Genomic DNA, 18,411 nt, shown 5'->3' on the forward strand with positions numbered 1-18,411 from the left:
CTCTAACAATGCTTTAGAGCAGAGCAACATTTGGATTTTCTGTCAGGAAACATCATAACTGGATGATGAAAACAATCAGAATATCAATTAAATAACTTATAGATACTTCTGACCCTGGTAAAATGTCCCAAACTCAGAAAAAGAAAAAAGTCTCCTAACAAGTAAGGCAGAGGTGTGAAGGAGCACACATGACTTAAGAAACAGGTGGTGGGTAAATAAGGCAATGGCTATTCAACACTTTGCTGCCATCAATGATGTTTGTGGATTCTTCACTGGTACAGAGATAATAATATGGCCCAAGTACTCAAGGACTACATCCTTTGCATCCTAAGGACATTAGAGGGAGCAATTTGAAGATATTTTCAATCAAGTACCTCAAAAATACAGGAGGCATCTCAACGTACTGCAGTCATACCATCAACGCTGCCTCCAGATGATTTTATGTACTAAGTGGGAGGATGGATACACCAACATTAAGAAGGAGCACTATAAGCACTGATGCTATGATCATCCATTGTCTGGTTCATTATGTTGGTCATATTGTTCAGGTGTCAGGTATCAGGCTACCAAAGTAGGTTTTCTTCCAGTAGAGTTAGAGCAGACACTCAAGAGGAGAACAGAAGAAGCACTTCAACAATGTGCTGAAAGCCAAAATGAAGACATGCAACATTGACCCCAACTCCTGGGAGACTAACAACCTGGATCAAATGGAAGCAGGGTCTGCATGAAGGATTCCAGTATTTTGAAACCTAATAAAAGATAAAGTCACCATAGTCTTACCAGACCATGTGGCTGCTCTCTCATTAGAGATGACTAGGTGGTGGTTTAACCTGAGGGTCACTGTGCCTTATGCAAGAGGAGGAGAGTCCTTTGTGGTATCCTCAACCAGCACAGGAATTGAACTCATGCTGGTGGCATCACTCTGCATCACAAACCAGACACCCAGCCAACCGAGTAACTGACATAATAACAAAATGAAGAGGACAAACAGAGTGGCAAGAAGAACAGACCCATATGGCGGCAAAAACTATGTGTCATAATAATCTGTAGATCATGAATCAATATCATCAGCAACCTTCATATTCATGGAAGGCAATTATCCTTGCCTGTATGTTATAGTCAATAATTATTTCACAAGGAAAATAGGCAGTATTGTTTTTAAACCAATAGATTAAGAATATATGAATTCTCTTAACTAATCGTCTTGTATTGCTGCCACAATGTGTTTACATTAAAGGACCCCACCACTTGATTGTAGTGGAAAATGGTGTCACTAGGAGCTTGAAAGAATAACTTGCAATAGTTCTACTCTGTAGATTTAAATTTTGCTCCTAGCATCAGTTTATCACAGAATCAGGGCATGCTTTACAATTCAAATGAATGTAGCATGAAAATTTCATCTATCCACCCACCATTCCACTTTACTGAAATCCTAGTGACTGTAAATATAATGTATCATTGATGCATTGGTCAGTCCAGTAATAATCACTGTGGTGGAGAGCGCAGTTTCATACCATGATCGTGGGTACATCAAGTGATTATGCTGCTCCTGTACAGCGTATGCAGTGGTTTTTTTTGCAAAATTTCATAACAGAGCATTTGTATTTCTATCCAAATGGAGCTGAAATGGGTGAATTATCCTCTCCTCTCAGAATTAATGAGTATGCTAAAATCCTGTTCCATAGAGACTACCATTATAACCTTGTCAGTGTGTGAACATGGTTCCTGCCCTTTCCTCTTGACCCCAGTGGATTTTTCTGGTTCAGCTAATTTAAATATTGCTCACAATTCCTAGTCGGACTTTCTGTGGCAACAGACAGCAGTTGGAACAAAAAGAAAGCAGAGCAAAGCAAAGTGTGTTCAACTGCCTTGAGGCAGTTTAAGAACGAAGAAAGCATTTTACAAAGTTTAAACTTGCACTCTTGTCAAATGCATCATTTTTCTTTCTATTTTGAACATTGGCACCTAACTGCATCCATGATGTTCGGTGTCAAAAGGGAAATGCACAGATGCTGTCCCCACCCGTTTTCACACCCTGGGCTACGAGCAATCCAGGCAAATCCACATGGGTTGATAATCACTATTGTTTCCTGAGATTTTGGTGAACCTTTTTCCTTGAGTGTCCAAAGTCCCCATTGTTGCTCTCACAATGATTGTTGTAATTGTAATGAGGTCAGGCAGATGAACCTCATAGAATAGGAGTTCCCTGATTGGGGCTGTTAATCTGGTCCAGTCAAGGAGCCTGGCTGACAGATATAAACAGGAGTGTCAGAGGTTCTGTACATTCAAGAGAGCTGGCTTTGAAGGAGCTGGATCAGTGTCAAAGACTTTCCATGTCTAAAGTAAAGGTGACTTGGTGATGGGATACCAGCCTCCATGGAGTTGTTTCAATGGTAGCCTACAATATTTTAACACTTGCTTTCTTTTACATTAATTGAATTTCGAGGCCACTTAAGATATTAAGAGTTAACCACATATTGTAAAACTGGAATCACAAAACACATGTAGGGTGCAAGAGAAGAATATTAAAAAGACCATTAAGATTTTCATGCAATTCAAATTTCCGGAACTCATTTCCATAATGTGATGGTGAGATTTGCATTCATGAATCATCTTAATATCATGGCAAGAACTGCACACACTACTCCATCTGTGGCTGAACCAACCTCTTATACAGCTCTCCATTAACCCCTTCTATTCAATACCTTCATTCATAATGTTAAGGATTTCATGTGCCTTCTTAATTACATTATCCACCTCTCCTGCTGCCATCAAGAATCTGTGGATGTGAACACCATAAGGCCTTCTGATCTTCTGCAATTCTTAATGACCCCCTTGACTTGTTAGTCCTCCCAAAATGCATCACCTCATGCCTTTCAAGATTAATTCCAACTTGTCAATAGTCAGCCTGACTATATTGCTCAGTGTACAATCCACCTCTGCACTGAACCGTATCCTCAGGTAATCTGACTCTCAGTCAAGGGGATAAAGTATCAGCGCACCCAGTTCCTAAAGAACATGGTTTCTTAGCGAGTTTTGAGAAGATTTGTAGCTCAGGTTTAGATTCTGGATGTAGGCTTGCTCGCTGAGCTGGAAGGTTCATTTCCAGACGCTTCGTCACCCTACTAGGTAACATCTTCAGTGGGCCTACGGGTGAAGCACTGCTAATGATTCCTGCTTTCTATTTATATGTTTGGGCTTCTTTGGGTTAGGATGTCATTTCCTGTTCTTTTTCTCAGGGTGTGGTAGATGGGGTCCAACTCGATGTATTTGTTGATAGAATTCCAGTTGGAATGCCATGCTTCCAGGAATTCTCGTGCATGTCTCTTTTTGGCTTGTCCTAAGATGGATGTGTTGTCCCATCAAAATGGTGTACTTCCTTATCTATATGTAAGGATACTAGTGAGAGAGGGTCATGTCGTTTTGTGACTCGTTGATGTTCATGTATCCTGGTGGCTAGTTTCCTGCCTGTTTGTCCAATGTAGTGTTTGTTGCATGGTAGTATGTAAATGACATTAGTTTTGTTTGTCTGGATAGGGTCTTTCAAGTTCATTAACGGCTGTTTTAGTGCGTTGGTGGGTTTGTGGGCTACCATGATACCAAGGGGTCCGAGTAGTCTGGCAGTCATTTCCAAGATGTCTTTGATGTAGGGGAGAGTGACTAGGGTTTCTGGACATGTTTTGTCTGCTTGTTTGGGTTTATTGCTGAGAAATCAGTGGACTGTGTTCGTTGGGTACCCATTCTTTTTGAATAGACTACATAGGTGACTTTCCTCTGCTCTGTGTAGTTCCTCTGTGCTGCAGTGTGTGTTGGCTCATTGAAATAATGTTCTGATGCAGGTTCATTTGTGGGTGTTGGGATGATTGCTTCTGTAGTTCAATATTTGGTCCGTATATGTTGTTTTCCTGGAGACATTGGTTTGAAGTTCCCCACTGGCTGTTTGCTCTACTGCACTATCTAGGAATGGCAGTTTGTTGTTGTTTTCCTCCTCTTTTGTGAATTTTATGCCAGTAAGGATATTATTGATGGTCTTGAAGGTTTCCTCTAATTTGTTTCGTTTAGATGAATAAGCAATCATCCCAACACCCAGAAACGAAGCTGCATCAGAACATTATTTCAATAAGCCAACTCACACTGCAGCACAGAGGAACTAAGCAGAGCAGAGGAAATTCACCTATACTATGTATTCAAAAAGAATGGGTACCCAATGAATACAGTCCATCGATTTCTCAGCAACAAACCCAAACAAGCAGACAAAACACATCCAGAAACCCTAGCCACTCTCCCCTACATCAAAGACATCTCAGAAATGACTGCCAGACCACTCAGACTCCTTGGCATCATGATAGCCCACAAACCCTTCAACACATTAAAACAGCAACTAATGAACTTGAAAAACCCTATACAGACAAGCAAAACTAATGTCATTTACAAAATAACGTGCAACTGTAACAAACAGGATAAACAGGCAAAAAACTAGCCACCAGGATACATGAACATCAACTAGCCAAAAAAACGACATGATCCTCTCTCACTAGTATCCCTACATACGGATGAGGAAGGACACCACTTCGACTGAGACAACACATCCATCGAAGGACAAGCCAAACAGAGACACACATGAGAATTCCTAGAAGCATGGTATTCCAACTGGAACTCTATCAACAAACACATCGAGTTACACACTATCTACCACCCCCTGAGAAAAAGACCAGAAAATGACATCACCACAGGAAATGACATCACCAACCCAAAGAAGCCCAAACGTATAAATAGAAAGCAGGAATCATCAGCAGTGCTTCGCCCAGAGGCCCACTGATGTTACCTGGTAGGGTGACAAAACGTCTGGAAGTGAACCTTCCAACTCAGTGAGCAAACCTACATCCAGAACATGGCCTTTTCTTATCTTGGCCACTAAGACCAAAAACAGATGCTAATCAGCTTGCACACTGACCGTGGATCCAAGAAACGACAGGTATGCCATTCAAATACAGATTGGCTTTGACCCAAGTACCTTTACCCCCGGGTGGTCAATCCTTTAATGCCCACATCCTTCTTAATGGACTTCATAAAAAGCACAGGAGAAAGACAGCAGCTCTGCTGAACTCTAGATTGATCAGGGGGCCTCCGAACTTTTACTTATCAAATGAAATTTCTCAACTGAGTTGGACCCAATTGCCTATCCCATCCCCAAACCTAAGGTGCATAATAATCTGATAAAGGCCTTCCCCTTGCTCTAGGCTGATGAGGCAAACATCCACCCCCTTTACCTGCAATTATACTCCTGCTGCAGCAAGTCAAAGTATTATTGAACCATGTATGTCTACAGCAATGGTCCTTCGGCTCATTGAGTATGCGCCAGTCAAAAACAACAACGAAACCGATCTAATCCAGTTTTCTAGCACTTGCACATAGCTTGTATGCCTTGTATCACAAGTGCACATAGAGTCATACAGCATGGAAACAGATTTTGTGATCCAATTTATTCATGCTGACCAGGTTTCCCAGACTAAACTATACCAATTTGTCTGCATTTGGCCAATATCCCTCTAAACTTTTCCTATTCATATTTCTTCCCAACTATCTTTTAAATATTGTAACTGTACATGAATCTGCCACTTCCTCTGGCAGTTCATTCCATATATAAACCTCAGGTCCCTTTTAAATCGCTCTCGTCTCATCTTAAAATTATGCCTCTAATTGTGAACTCATCTACTCTGGGGAAAAAACCTTGGCTATTGTCCTTATCTATGCCCACTATAATTTTATAAATTTCTATAAGGTCACCTCTCAACTTCCTAGGCTCCAGTGAAAAAAAGTCTCAGCCTATCCAGCATCTCCTTTTCACTCCAAGTCTCCAGTCCCGGTAACACCCTTGTAAATCTTTTCTGCACCCTCTCCAATTTAATAAGATCCCACCCATTGCAGAGTGACCAGAACTGTACACTGTACTCCAAAAATGGTTTAACCAGCATCCTGTGCATCCACAACATAACGTCCCAACTCTTATAATCAATGGCCTGAGCAGTGAAGGCAAGTGAAGTACCCTTTATCATATTTTGTAAATATTATGGAGGATTTCTGTCTCTACCCTCCCCCCTCCCCCCAACCATAAAGGCTGACTGTTCCAGATTCCCACTATCCTCTGGGTAGTAAAGCTTTTCCTCACATCTCCTCTAAACCCTCTACCCGAAAGCCTACGCCCCCGGTCATTGATCCTTCCATCAAGGAGAAAACTTTCTTCCTGTTTACCCTGTCTATGCCCCTCAATTTTATACACCTCAATCATATCCCCTCTCAATTGCCTTTGCTTTAAGTCCTACCTAATCTCTCTCTTTATAACTAAAACTCTCCAGCCATGTGACTTAGAATCATAGAGATGTACAGCATGGAAACTGACTCTTCGGTCCAATCCATCCATGCCGACCAGTTATCCCACCTGCCGGCACCTGACCCATATCCCTCCAAACCCTTCCTGTTCATATACCCATCCAAATGCCTTTTAAATGTTGCAATTGTACCAGCCTCCATCACTTCCTCTGGCAGCTCATTCCATATACATACCACCCTCTGCGTCAAAAAGTTGCTCCTTAGGTTTCTTTTATATCTTTTCCCTCTCACTCTAACCTATGCCCTCTAGCTCTGGACTCCCCGACCCCAAGGGAAAAGATTTTGTCTATTTATCCTATCCATGCCCCTCATAATTTTTCAAACCTCTATAAGGTCACCACTCAGCCTCCAATATTCCTTGGTAAATCTCAACTGCACCCTCTCCAGTGTTATCACATCTCTCCTATGATGTGGATTCCACAACTGCACACACTAACCAACTTTGTATAGAATTCCAACATCACTTCCTGCTGTTGAACTCTATGCCTCATCTAACAAAGGAAAGTACCCATATACTTTCTTAACTACTTTACCTCTCCCATTACCTTAAGGGAGTAGTGGACCTGCAAGTCAAGGTCCTTCTGATTGGTGCTTCCCAAAGTCCTATTGTTCATTATGCATTCCTTTGCCTTGTTTATCCTGTCCAAGTGCATCACCTCATACTTCTCCAAATTGAGCTCTATTTGCCACTAACCAATCCATCTGACCAGCCCGTCTATGTACTCCTGCAATCTAAAGCTATCCTGCTCACTTAATCTTATTTCCCATAATTGGAATATGGTCTTAGAGACCTTTAAGACAAATAGCAAGGACTGCTGGCTCTTTACCAGTCAGAGATCTGTATTGATATCAAACCACATCAACCACAGCTGATTCTGTATGCTTTTCTGGAGTCATCACAATTACCACCGGTTTTCTCCCACCTTCTGAACATCTTTGAGAAAGAAGAACCTCGTGTTGTTCATCTTAATTGCTTCCCAGATTCTGGATTAGTGGTGCTGGAAGAGCACAGCAGTTCAGGCAGCATCCAAGGAGCTTCGAAATCGACATTTCGGGCAAAAGCCCTTCATCAGGAATAAAGGCAATGAGCCTGAAGCATGGAGAGATAAGCTAGAGGAGGGTGGGGGTGGGGAGAAAGTAGCATAGAGTACAATGGGTGAGTGGGGGAGGGGATGAAGGTGATAGGTCAAGGAGGAGAGGGTGGCGTGGATAGGTGGAAAAGGAGATAGGCAGGAAGGACAAGTCCGGAAAAGTCATGGGGACAGTTACTGAGCTGGAAGTTTAGAACTAGGGTGAGGTGGGGGAAGGGGAAATGAGGAAACTGTTGAAGTCTACATTGATGCCCTGGGGTTGAAGTGTTCCGAGGCGGAAGATGAGGCGTTCTTCCTCCAGGCGTCTGGTGATGAGGGAGCGGCGGTGAAGGAGGCCCAGGACCTCCATGTCCTCGGCAGAGTGGGAGGGGGAGTTGAAATGTTGGGCCACGGGCCGGTGTGGTTGATTGGTGCGGGTGTCCCAGAGATGTTCCCTTAAGCGCTCTGCTAGGAGGCGCCGAGCGTCCCCAATGTAGAGGAGACCGCATCGTGAGCAACGGATACAATAAATGATATTAGTGGATGTGCAGGTAAAATTTTGATGGATGTGGAAGGCTCTTTTAGGGCCTTGGATAGAGGTGAGGGAGGTGGTGTGGGCGCAGGTTTTACAGTTCCTGCAGTGGCAGGGGAAAGTGCCAGGATGGGAGGGTGGGTTGTAGGGGGGCATGGACCTGACCAGGTAGTCACGGAGGGAAGGGTCTTTGTGGAAGGCGGAAAGGGGTGGGGAGGGAAATATATCGTTGGTGGTGGGGTCCGTTTGGAGGTGGCGGAAATGTCGGCGGATGATTTGGTTTATGCGAAGGTTGGTAGGGTGGAAGGTGAGCACCAGGGGCATTCTGTCCTTGTTAAGGTTGGAGGGGTGGAGTCTGAGGGTGGAGGTGCGGGATGTAGACGAGATGCGTTGGAGGGTATCTTTAACCACGTGGGAAGGGAAATTGCAGTCTCTAAAGAAGGAGGCCATCTGGTGTGTTCTGTGGTGGAACTGGTCCTCCTGGGAACAGATCCGGCAGAGGAATTGGGAATACGGGATGGCACTTTTGCAAGAGGTAGGGTGGGAAGAGGTGTAATCCAGGTAGCTGTGGGAGTCGGTGGGTTTGTAAAAAATGTCAGTGTCAAGTCAGTCATCATTAGAGATGGAGAGGTCCAGGAAGGGGAGGGAGGTGTCAGAGATGGTCCAGGTAAATTTAAGGTCAGGATGGAATGTGTTGGTGAAGTTGATGAATTGCTCAACCTCCTCACGAGAGCATGAGGTGGCGCCAATGCAGTCATCAATGTAGTGGGGAAAGAGGTGAGGAGTGGTGCCGGTGTAATTACAGAAGATCAACTGCTCTACGTAGCCAACAAAGAGACAGGCATAGCTGGGGCCCATATGTGTGCCCATGGCTACGCCTTTGGTCTGGAGGAAGTGGGAGGATTCAAAGGAGAAATTGTTAAGGGTGAGGACCAGTTCAGCCAAACGAATGAGAGTGTCGGTCGAAGGGTACTGTTGGGGACGTCTGGAGAGGAAAAAACGGAGGGCTTGGAGGCCCTGGTCATGGCAGATGGAGGTGTAGAGGGATTGGATATCCATGGTGAAGATGAGGCGTTGGTGGCCAGAGAAACGGAAGTCTTGGAGGAGGTGGAGGGCGTGGGTGTTGTCTCGAACGTATGTGGGAAGCTCCTGGACTAAGGGGGATAGGACAGTGTCGAGGTAGGTAGAGATGAGTTCATAGGGCTGAGACAATGGGTCGGCCAGGGTGGTCAGGCTTGTGGATCTTGGGAAGGACTTTCTCCCCAACCCCACCCTCCTCTAGCTTATCTCTCCACGATTCAGGCTCACTGCCTTTATTCCTGATGAAGGGCTTTTGCCCGAAATGTCGATTTCGAAGTTCCTTAGATGCTGCCTGAACTGCTGTGCTCTCCAGCACCACTAATCCAGAATCTGGTTTCCAGCATCTGCAGTCATTGTTTTTACCTCCTTAATTGCTTCCCACCAGAGTCCTGCATTCTGAAAGAGGGATTTCATGGTTCTCTAACCTTTTCAAATCCTTTTGAGTTCCTTGATGTTTTCTGGGGTGAACAGACTGACATTCAGTTTAAATGACTCCCCTCACCTCTATGGTCCTCCAGTAGGTGACAGTCAACCAGGAGGAGGTTATTGGACTTGTTTGGTCAGTTTAGGGATGCACCTTCCTTGGCCATCAAGACCTAGAGTGGGAGTTTAACCTAGAGGTTCAGGCGCAGGGGTAGGGACACCACTCACTGCACCACAAGACACCCACAGTGGTGCATGTTGGATGGCAGTCAACAAATGGGGTGATTTCTCACCTTTTCAGACAAACATATGCTTCAGTTAATCACTGCACCCACATTATTCCAACTAAAGATGGCATTGCCCAATCTGGGTGATGGTTCGTATCATACTGGATGCGTACTGACCTTCTAAACCAAATAAAACACACAAAGACATAAAATGTCACACCTCTCCCTCTTTAATCACAAACTCAATGTCCAGATCAGCCTACTCTAAAAGCGTTCTTTCAATAAATCTTATAGAATTAGCCAGGGAAAGTGCAGCAGGAATCTAGTGGCACTGAAATTCCACCCTGTTGTGCTGATATTTTTATCTGCTACAGGTGTCACTTTGCATCCAAAATGGTAAGAATGGCATGCAGACACACATATTTAGAAGCTTCGCCAAATACCATGGCAAGGATGGGGAGGACGTTTCTCCTCAAGAGCTGTAGGTGACCAAGTACTCAGGGATCAATTCTCTTACTTTAACCACACAAGTAACAACGTGTCAGATGATTTCACCTCACTAAGTAGGTATTAGCCCATGCACAGGCAGGAAGTTTGCATGCAACAAACGCTTTGCTGCTGGTGGTAATTGAATTTGTGAAAGAACAGATCATTTACATGCCAAAATGTTGCCGTCCTTGAGGAACTTCACACTACTTACCAAAATCTATGCTAAGATTTGTGGTAGTCTGCTGCATTCTGCTCAACGCTTGCCTGCAGATATATGATAACCTGCCAAAAGGAAGGAACAGGAGGGGAATAGGAGAATGTAACTAACACTATCCTCTTCTGGTGGGAGATATTGCAATCAGCTCATCTGATTCTGAAACCAGCAAACATAAACCCAATTTCCCATTCATCAGCAGTCTTTAATCTAAGCTTTATCACTGACCATCACAACATCTGATTAACTCAATGTGAAAATGAAGTAAACATTCCAATCAAATTTATAAACTAAACCATGCCATATAATCAACACTTTATTTCCATATGCATTCCTTTAGTAGCATTTCCCATTTACCTTTTTCTTTCCTAATGCATCTATACAGTGCTACCCAGTGGCTGCAGCATGGGTGGTAGAAAATTGCTGACTTTCAGTACAAGAATGTACTTTTTTTTTGGTAAGTAAAGGATTCTGGCCCAAAAAGTCCCAGTTTTGGATTGCATCATCTCACCATTGGAGACAGCAGTCTGGGCTGGGTGACTATCAGCTTTGGGAATGGAATGTGTGACTTAGAGATGTACAACATGGAAACAAACCCTTCAGTGGCTTAACACTATGTTAATGTCTGAGAGAGCATATCAGGCTAGGTTTGATCTATGTTGAGTTTGCTCATCTGAGGTGGGGCAACTGTGCATAATGCTAGGAGTGCCATAGGACTGAAAAGGTGAGGGTTGGAAATAGCATGTGTTTCTATTCCTGACAACAGTGACTTATGTTGGACAGTCTGCGCAAGTTGGTTCTGGGCAAACCTGACATTGTGATCTTGGTTGAGCAAAATTCTGATGTTTCCTTCAGGTTAACACAGGAAGAATGGGCACTTAAGAAAACTACAGATGGACTGTTGACATAAGCATCGTGATGACTGAAAAAAAAGATTTCTACTTTAAGTAGAAAACCCAGAAAGTAACAAAAGGATTTTACAAAAAATGATTGGAAACAAATATTCAGAGGGTTATTAGTCAGTTTTCTATTTGCAAGTGACAAAATAGTCATTTGTACTTAGCCAAAGACATGCCATTCCTATGTTGCAAATGTTGGAAAATAGTTGTATTGGATTGACTCTAAAAGAACACAGCCAGCCAGTACCTGCAGCAATTTTAACACTGAGGTAAACATGATGCCTTAGAAATGTAGCTTATGGACCAGGCTGCTTCCAGTGTACATGTCTCCATGTACATGACAAATCTGGTTATTTTACATTAAACTAATTTTATATTAACCAAGTTAAAACTTCCAAAAACTACATCCAAACTGCAATTTATAATCTTTCACCTGCTATCAATAAAATTAAAATCATGGTTCATAATTACTTAAGATTACAATGACAAATACGTACTCATCTAAATTGGAGACAGATTGTGTTTAAAAAATGCAGCAACAGTTCATTTAAAGCTTAAATTAACATGTTAATGAAATAGTTTCTGATCACCATTCTCAGAAGAATTGGATGTCCCAAGAACAGGAATTTAAATTAATGTTTTACTTTACATTGAAATTGACAAGTAGTACCAATGGAAAAAGTCTGTTGTTATTAAATGAACTAGCTTTGTCAAGAAAACTCTTGCTCTACTATTTGTACATTATCAAGATACTCATAACTCAAGAAATGCATTCAATAAATTATTTGTGGTATTCACTCGGATGGACATAGCTCATTTTTGCAAAAAGGAACCAGCAGGTTGAGTGGAAGGATGCCATTGTAAAGTCCATGTTGACTATGCTTGGGCGCTTTTGACCAGAATATATAACTAAGCAGGAGAAAATTTCCCCTAGAACATAATCACAGACTTTCTGGCAAGCGTAACACTGCACTGAACATTTAATTGTACGTGTACTAGCTTTATGCGTAGGCCACCTCATCAAAGTCACCACCTGAGTCATCTACAGGAGAACGAGTGTGAGGTGCTGCTCATCAGTGAGATTTCCTGCTGTCTGGTTGAAGCTCAATCATGGCTAGTGGCTTGTCACTTATAGCTCCTTCTTTTAACCAAGTTTATCTCTAAACTATGCACCAACGACTGCAAATATGAGTGACTTTTTTTTGTCAGATTCTCCTGCCTTTCCCCTTTTTGCTGTTACCCTGCTCTCTTGGCCATTCACAGGTTTTATGCATTTGAATGGAGAAAGAGATAAAGGTTCAGTAATGCTTAAGGAATGGAGGAAACAAGAAGGGCATCCTTCAACCATCCACAGATTGTAGATTGGAGGAGACGATGAGATGAGGGGAAATGGAATGTGAGGATGATGATTAGGTATGAGGATACTGTCATCTTTGAGTGTCTAAACCCTGCTACTGGTAATGGCCTCAATCATGGCCACTCTAGTGTGGATGAATGTGGTATGGCCATGCAGCTCTGCCTGTCCCCACACCCCACCCCAACAGCTCAGTGTTGCTGATCCATTTGAGAGTCACTTTGTTCTCAAAGAGAGAAGGAAGTGTGAAAATGCTTGTGATGGAATGTGTTTAAATGATGCCTTTGTCAGCTGAGAGTGTTGCGAGTTGTGAGATGTGGATGTGAAGCTTGCAGCAATGTGAAGTTTGTGAAGGTGAGGCATCAGTCTGCTAGAGTTTCTAGCATAGTAAGCAGGAGTGGGGTGAAGTTATATTAAGTTCATGATTCATGAAAGCTTCCTATATTGCATCAAGGTCCTTGGGAATACACCACTTGCACTTTCAGCACCAGCCATCTGTGCCTTCATAACATTCATCTAGAGGGCCGCTTACCCATTGAGGGGAGAAAGTCTCTCTCCTCCAATGCAACTCATTCACTAAGGCCTTCACTGCTTCATGAGAACGGCTTTACAGTATCGTCATTGTCCTGTCTTGCCACATTTGCTCTTCCTGTAGCTTAGACACTCTTTCCCAGGTATTTGCAACAACCTGCAAGAACCAGAATGCTCCTCATGCTTAAGAAGTGCAGCGTGCCTTTAAATTATAGCTGTCTTGCATTGACTTTGCCGCTGCTGTGACAGGCTGCCACTCAACAACATTATCATGATTTAAATAATGCACGGAATGGGAGAGGCCAATCTGCATGCCAATTCTCATGCTCTCTTTTAACATTTCGCACAAAAACGCTATTCACCCAACTTGTCTCCATATCTTTACCTAATAACAATACAATGTCTGTCTTGAAAATGTAACTGACAGTAGCCACAGCATTTTTGGGAGAGGGGTGTCTGTACTTTTGCTACTCTTTATAAGAAAACATATTTTTTTAACAATCCTATACAACAGTGCTCTAAGTTTTTCTCTACCAGAGGAACCAATTTCTCTTTACCCACCAGTTCAAATTCCTTTACACTCTTAGAGTTTGATTAAACCACCCCTCAACATTCTGAATAAAACTGCTTCAGAGAAGCAGAAAAAGCAAAGATACAATCAAATTGAAACACGTTGTACTTCTAAAACCTGACTCACTCTTTACAGAAGGCAACAATAAATCATTAATTGATCATAAAAAAAAGCCAGCTTGTTTTCAGCAATGTTTGTGCGAATGCGTTCAACCAGAAATCTTTCTTAAGAAAGATGAAATGGTTAAAATCTGACTCTTGCTTTGATTTAAGTAAAGTTACCTTGGCCAGGTGATTAATTGGCATTTGTAATCCTTGCCTACTAGCTCGGAAATCAAAATCTGGAAAACATCAGAGTTTGGCACAAGGAGCTTGTATTTTTGCATTACTCTGCAATACAGATTTCATTTATTTTTGTATTGTATTAGCCAGTTAGCAAATTTGCTAACCTTTAGAAACCATGTGTGTGAACAATCAGGCTCATATTTGCTGATGCTGCTAACCTATACGCGAAGAAGGTTCTGTGCAGGTGGTGAAAGTTACAACTGTCTTCAAATTTATGTTACAAAAGTGCTGAGGCGGTTCCCTCTTCAATAACATGTTAAAAAAGGGGCCCTCCTGCTAACTCATTTAAAGGACAAAATCAATAGAATGGAAGTCAGACAAGTTATATCCAAGCTATCTGTGTATAATACAACTTATATACAGACTATCCACACTCTAAGATCACCATGCAAGCAAAAAAATTACCCAACCATACTGTGTAAAGTGCTGCGAATACTGGAATTTGAAATAAAAATAACTGCTAGAAATACTCAGTGCCTGTAGAAATGAGCCAGAATCAATGCTTTAGGTTGGGGTGATAGTCATCATTGTCAGATCAGAGTTCTGATGAAAGGTCATTTCAACCTACAATGACAGGCAGAATCTTTATGGTTGCCATGGTAATCAGCAATGGAGACAAAGTATGCAAAACTTCAATTCAGCCGCTGGACAGCTGGCTATGCTTGGTCCCACCGCAGCCAGACAATTAACTATGCTGCTTCCAGGACTGTGGTGCATCACGCAGCAGGAACAGAAAAGGTTATGAGCAACTCGGGGCTACATTGAAGAGCAGAACCACAAAGCTAATAGTCTCAGGATTAACACTTGAGCCATGTACAAATTAAGTTTATAGAGGTAAATACATGACCTAAAGATTGGTGTGTGAGAAATCGGTTCAGACTCATGGGACACTGGCACCAGTACTGGGGAAAGGGAGAGTTGTTCCATTGGGACAGGTTTCATTTGAACCATGCTTGGGACCAATGTCCTGGCAAATCCTGTAACTTGGCTTGGAGGTACACCTTTAAATTATTTCTGTGGGGCAGGGTTCAAATGAAGGGAAGTTTAAAACAAATAAAAGAAACAACAGACCAGAGAATTAGGATAACGAAGAGGCAAATGATAATCAAAGTGTGACAGGAAGGGTTAGACAATATAAATGGAAGAGTGCAACAGAAATTAGAGCCTAGGATAACGAAGAGGCAAATGATAATCAAAGTGTGACAGGAAGGGTTAGACAATATAAATGGAAGAGTGCAACAGAAATTAGAGCCAGAAAAAGTAACAATGGTAAAAAAATCAAAACTTAAGGCTCTTTACCCGAATACACACATCAGATTTAACAAGATAGATGAGTTGATGGCAGGAATAGAAACTAAGAAATATGAGTTGATAGCTAATGCATAGTTATGGTTACAGGATAACCAAGATTGGGAACTCAATATGCAAGGGCATTTGACAGTCAAGAAAAGTAAGTATAAAGAAAGGTGCCGATGCAGCGGTGAATAGTGCAATACATCCTGATGTGCAAGCAGTTGGGCAGAGAAAAAGAATAGCAAGCAAAAGAAGTCACAGGTGGGAGTTGAACATAGGACCCTAAAGAGTTACCTCACTGTCGGATAAATTATAAATCAAGAAGTCATGGAGGCATGTAAAAAGGACACTACAATTCTCTGGGGTGATTTTAATCTGCATTTTGACTGAACAAAAGAAATACACATGAGGCAATGGCCTACTGGCACGACCACTGGACTGTTAATCCAGTGACCCAGGTAAATGTTTTGGGGACCCGGGTTTGAATCCTGCTACAGCAGATGGTGGAATTTGAATTCAATGTAACTTTAGAATTAAGAACCTAATGATGACCATGAATCTATTGTTGATTGCTGTAAAGATCCAACTGGTTGACTAATGTCCTTTATAGAAGGAAATGGTCATCCTTACCTGGTCTGGACTACATGTGACTACAGATCTACAGCAATGTAATTGCCTCTTAACTGCCCTCCGGGCAATTAGGGATGAGCAATAAATACTGGCCTAGCCAGCGATGCCCTCATCATATGAATATATTTTTTAAAATGCAGATTAGAACAAACAATAAAGGTGGTTGTCCAAGTTCTGACTTCAGTAAGGAGCAATTGTAAATATCCAATGACAGTGCACTAATCTTTAACACTAACTAGTCTGGCCAGAATGAGGTCTCAAGAAGGGTGTCACAGTTCTGTCTGCTACATTGCTCTATCGCCTGGGCATCGCCTGTTGAATCCCCATTTGCTTCTTCCCCCTTCCTCCCCATCAAAGATGATTTTCCCTCGCTCCAAATTCCTCACCTGTACATTGTGCAAGGTTGTGCAGTGTGCAGCAGACCACGATAATATTGATTGCTCTCTCTGGCATGTGCTGAAATGCTCTTCCCATTGCTCCAACTAGAGCAACCACACCACGAGCAGTCCAGTAATGTGTTCCCCTTTTTGAGTTGTATAATTATGCCCTGCTGCACATGGTGGGATCTGTACAGGTGTCATAAGCCAGGTCTTCGTAGAACATCTCCTGCCACCAGCAAGCCTCTTATTACTGAGGAAAAACAAACACTTGCAGTATGTAATAGTGAGGGAGGATGTAAAAAAGCATGAGGACTCCTTGGATACTATGCATACACAAGACAGAAGGATTTATTTCCAGTGGTTGGAGACCATTGAGGGAACAAAAGCTTTTTCTGTTTGTTTATGCTGCTGGCTGCTCCAGAGTGCTCTCAAAGGCACATATGTGCCTGCAAATATCCAACAATGGCAGCAAATGCCACAGTTCTGACTGCCTGACTCAAAGAGACTGACGAATCTAATAGATGCACTGGTACTTCTGAAAAGGGCATTGCTGAACATCCCAATGCATTTGTGAGAGACTGCCTGCGAGATGTCCCCAGGGGATCCCTGGAAAGGCCTGTATGTGTAAAAATTCAATGTTGCAGTGACTTTTAAAACTATCAGCACTGGACTAACTCCCAATCCAAAAAAACACAGCATATCCTGAAAGAAAGAAAAAGAAACAACAATTCTGAAGGGGCGTGACTGGACCTAAAATGTTAATTTCCACAGATACAGCCAAGGCTGCAACATTTTGTCAGAGATTTCTGTTTGGACTTCCTGACCAAGCTGACATAAGAGAGTGACTGAAGCCAGTGACACCCTAAACCCTCTTCGACATTGCACTTCAGGTAGTTGTACCACCATGGGTACACTTGATGGCACACCCATGTTCAACATTGTGCAGGTGCCCTGTTGTCAGTATCCTGAGCTGTTTGGACCTCTGCTGCCATGACCTGCTTCTGAGCTGCCGACTGCTATACCTGACCCTGGGCCACCCTCTGCTCCTGAGCTGGCAGAAAGACTGGGGTGAGCGTGATCAATCCTGTCAGCACAACCAAGAAAACTTCTGTTATAACTGGTCTGAGGTACGCCCCGGCCTACACTAGTCTAGTCACTTCCACTCTGGAGGCTCATTGCAGAAAGCTCCTCTTCTTTGTACAGCCAGGAGAGTGATCACTCCAACAATGAGCTTGGAATCATACAACACCTCAATCACTGGTAACCCTCCCTCCCATCAGCCTCATCATCACTTCATCATCCACCCTTACCATGCCTTCAGAACCAGAGACACACAAAGACACCAAGCATCCCACTGTGTGCATACTCGTCACTCATTCTAAACCCACCTTCCTGCACCTGGTCCATATCCTTGCAGGTTACAGCACCTCATGTACAGATGTAGGTCGCTTTTAAATGTGTTGATAGTTTCTGTCCTGATTGTCAAACTGGGCAGTGAATTCCAGACACCCACCGCCCCTGTGAGTGAAAATATGTTTTCTCTTATTCCTTCTACTGATGATCTGGTAACTGACCTCTTCCCTGCGCACTCTGTTCAAGCCCCTCATTATCTTGTACATCTCAATTAAGCCATCCCTCAGCCACCTCTGTTATAAGGAAAGCTATTCTCGCCTATTAATCTTTCCTCATAGTCAAGCCCTGACAACAATATTTTTGAAAATCTCCTCAGTACTCTCTCCAGAGCAATTATGTTCTTCTTGTAATGCGGTGACCAGCATTATATACAAAACCCAGTTTGGCCTAACCAATATTTTACATATTTCCAGGAATGCACCTCTGCTCCATGTGCTTTCTTGACACCTTATTATCTGTCATGCTATCTTCATGGATGACTCCAAGGCCTCTCACTTCCTCCACCTCCCTCAATACCTGTCCATATATCATGTATTTCCTTGCTTTATTGACTCTCCCTATACATAAAACC

At 42.8% G+C, this 18,411-nt stretch overlaps 1 protein-coding gene across 4 annotated transcripts in view; it reads right to left on the bottom strand.

Moving 5' to 3' along the window:
• pxylp1 (2-phosphoxylose phosphatase 1) overlaps positions 1 to 18,411 on the bottom strand; it is a 175,639-nt gene that overhangs the window by 48,517 nt on the left and 108,711 nt on the right. The window lies entirely within an intron of this gene.

Source organism: Chiloscyllium punctatum, chromosome 6 (assembly GCF_047496795.1).
Source record: "Chiloscyllium punctatum isolate Juve2018m chromosome 6, sChiPun1.3, whole genome shotgun sequence".
Lineage (NCBI taxonomy): Eukaryota > Metazoa > Chordata > Chondrichthyes > Orectolobiformes > Hemiscylliidae > Chiloscyllium > Chiloscyllium punctatum.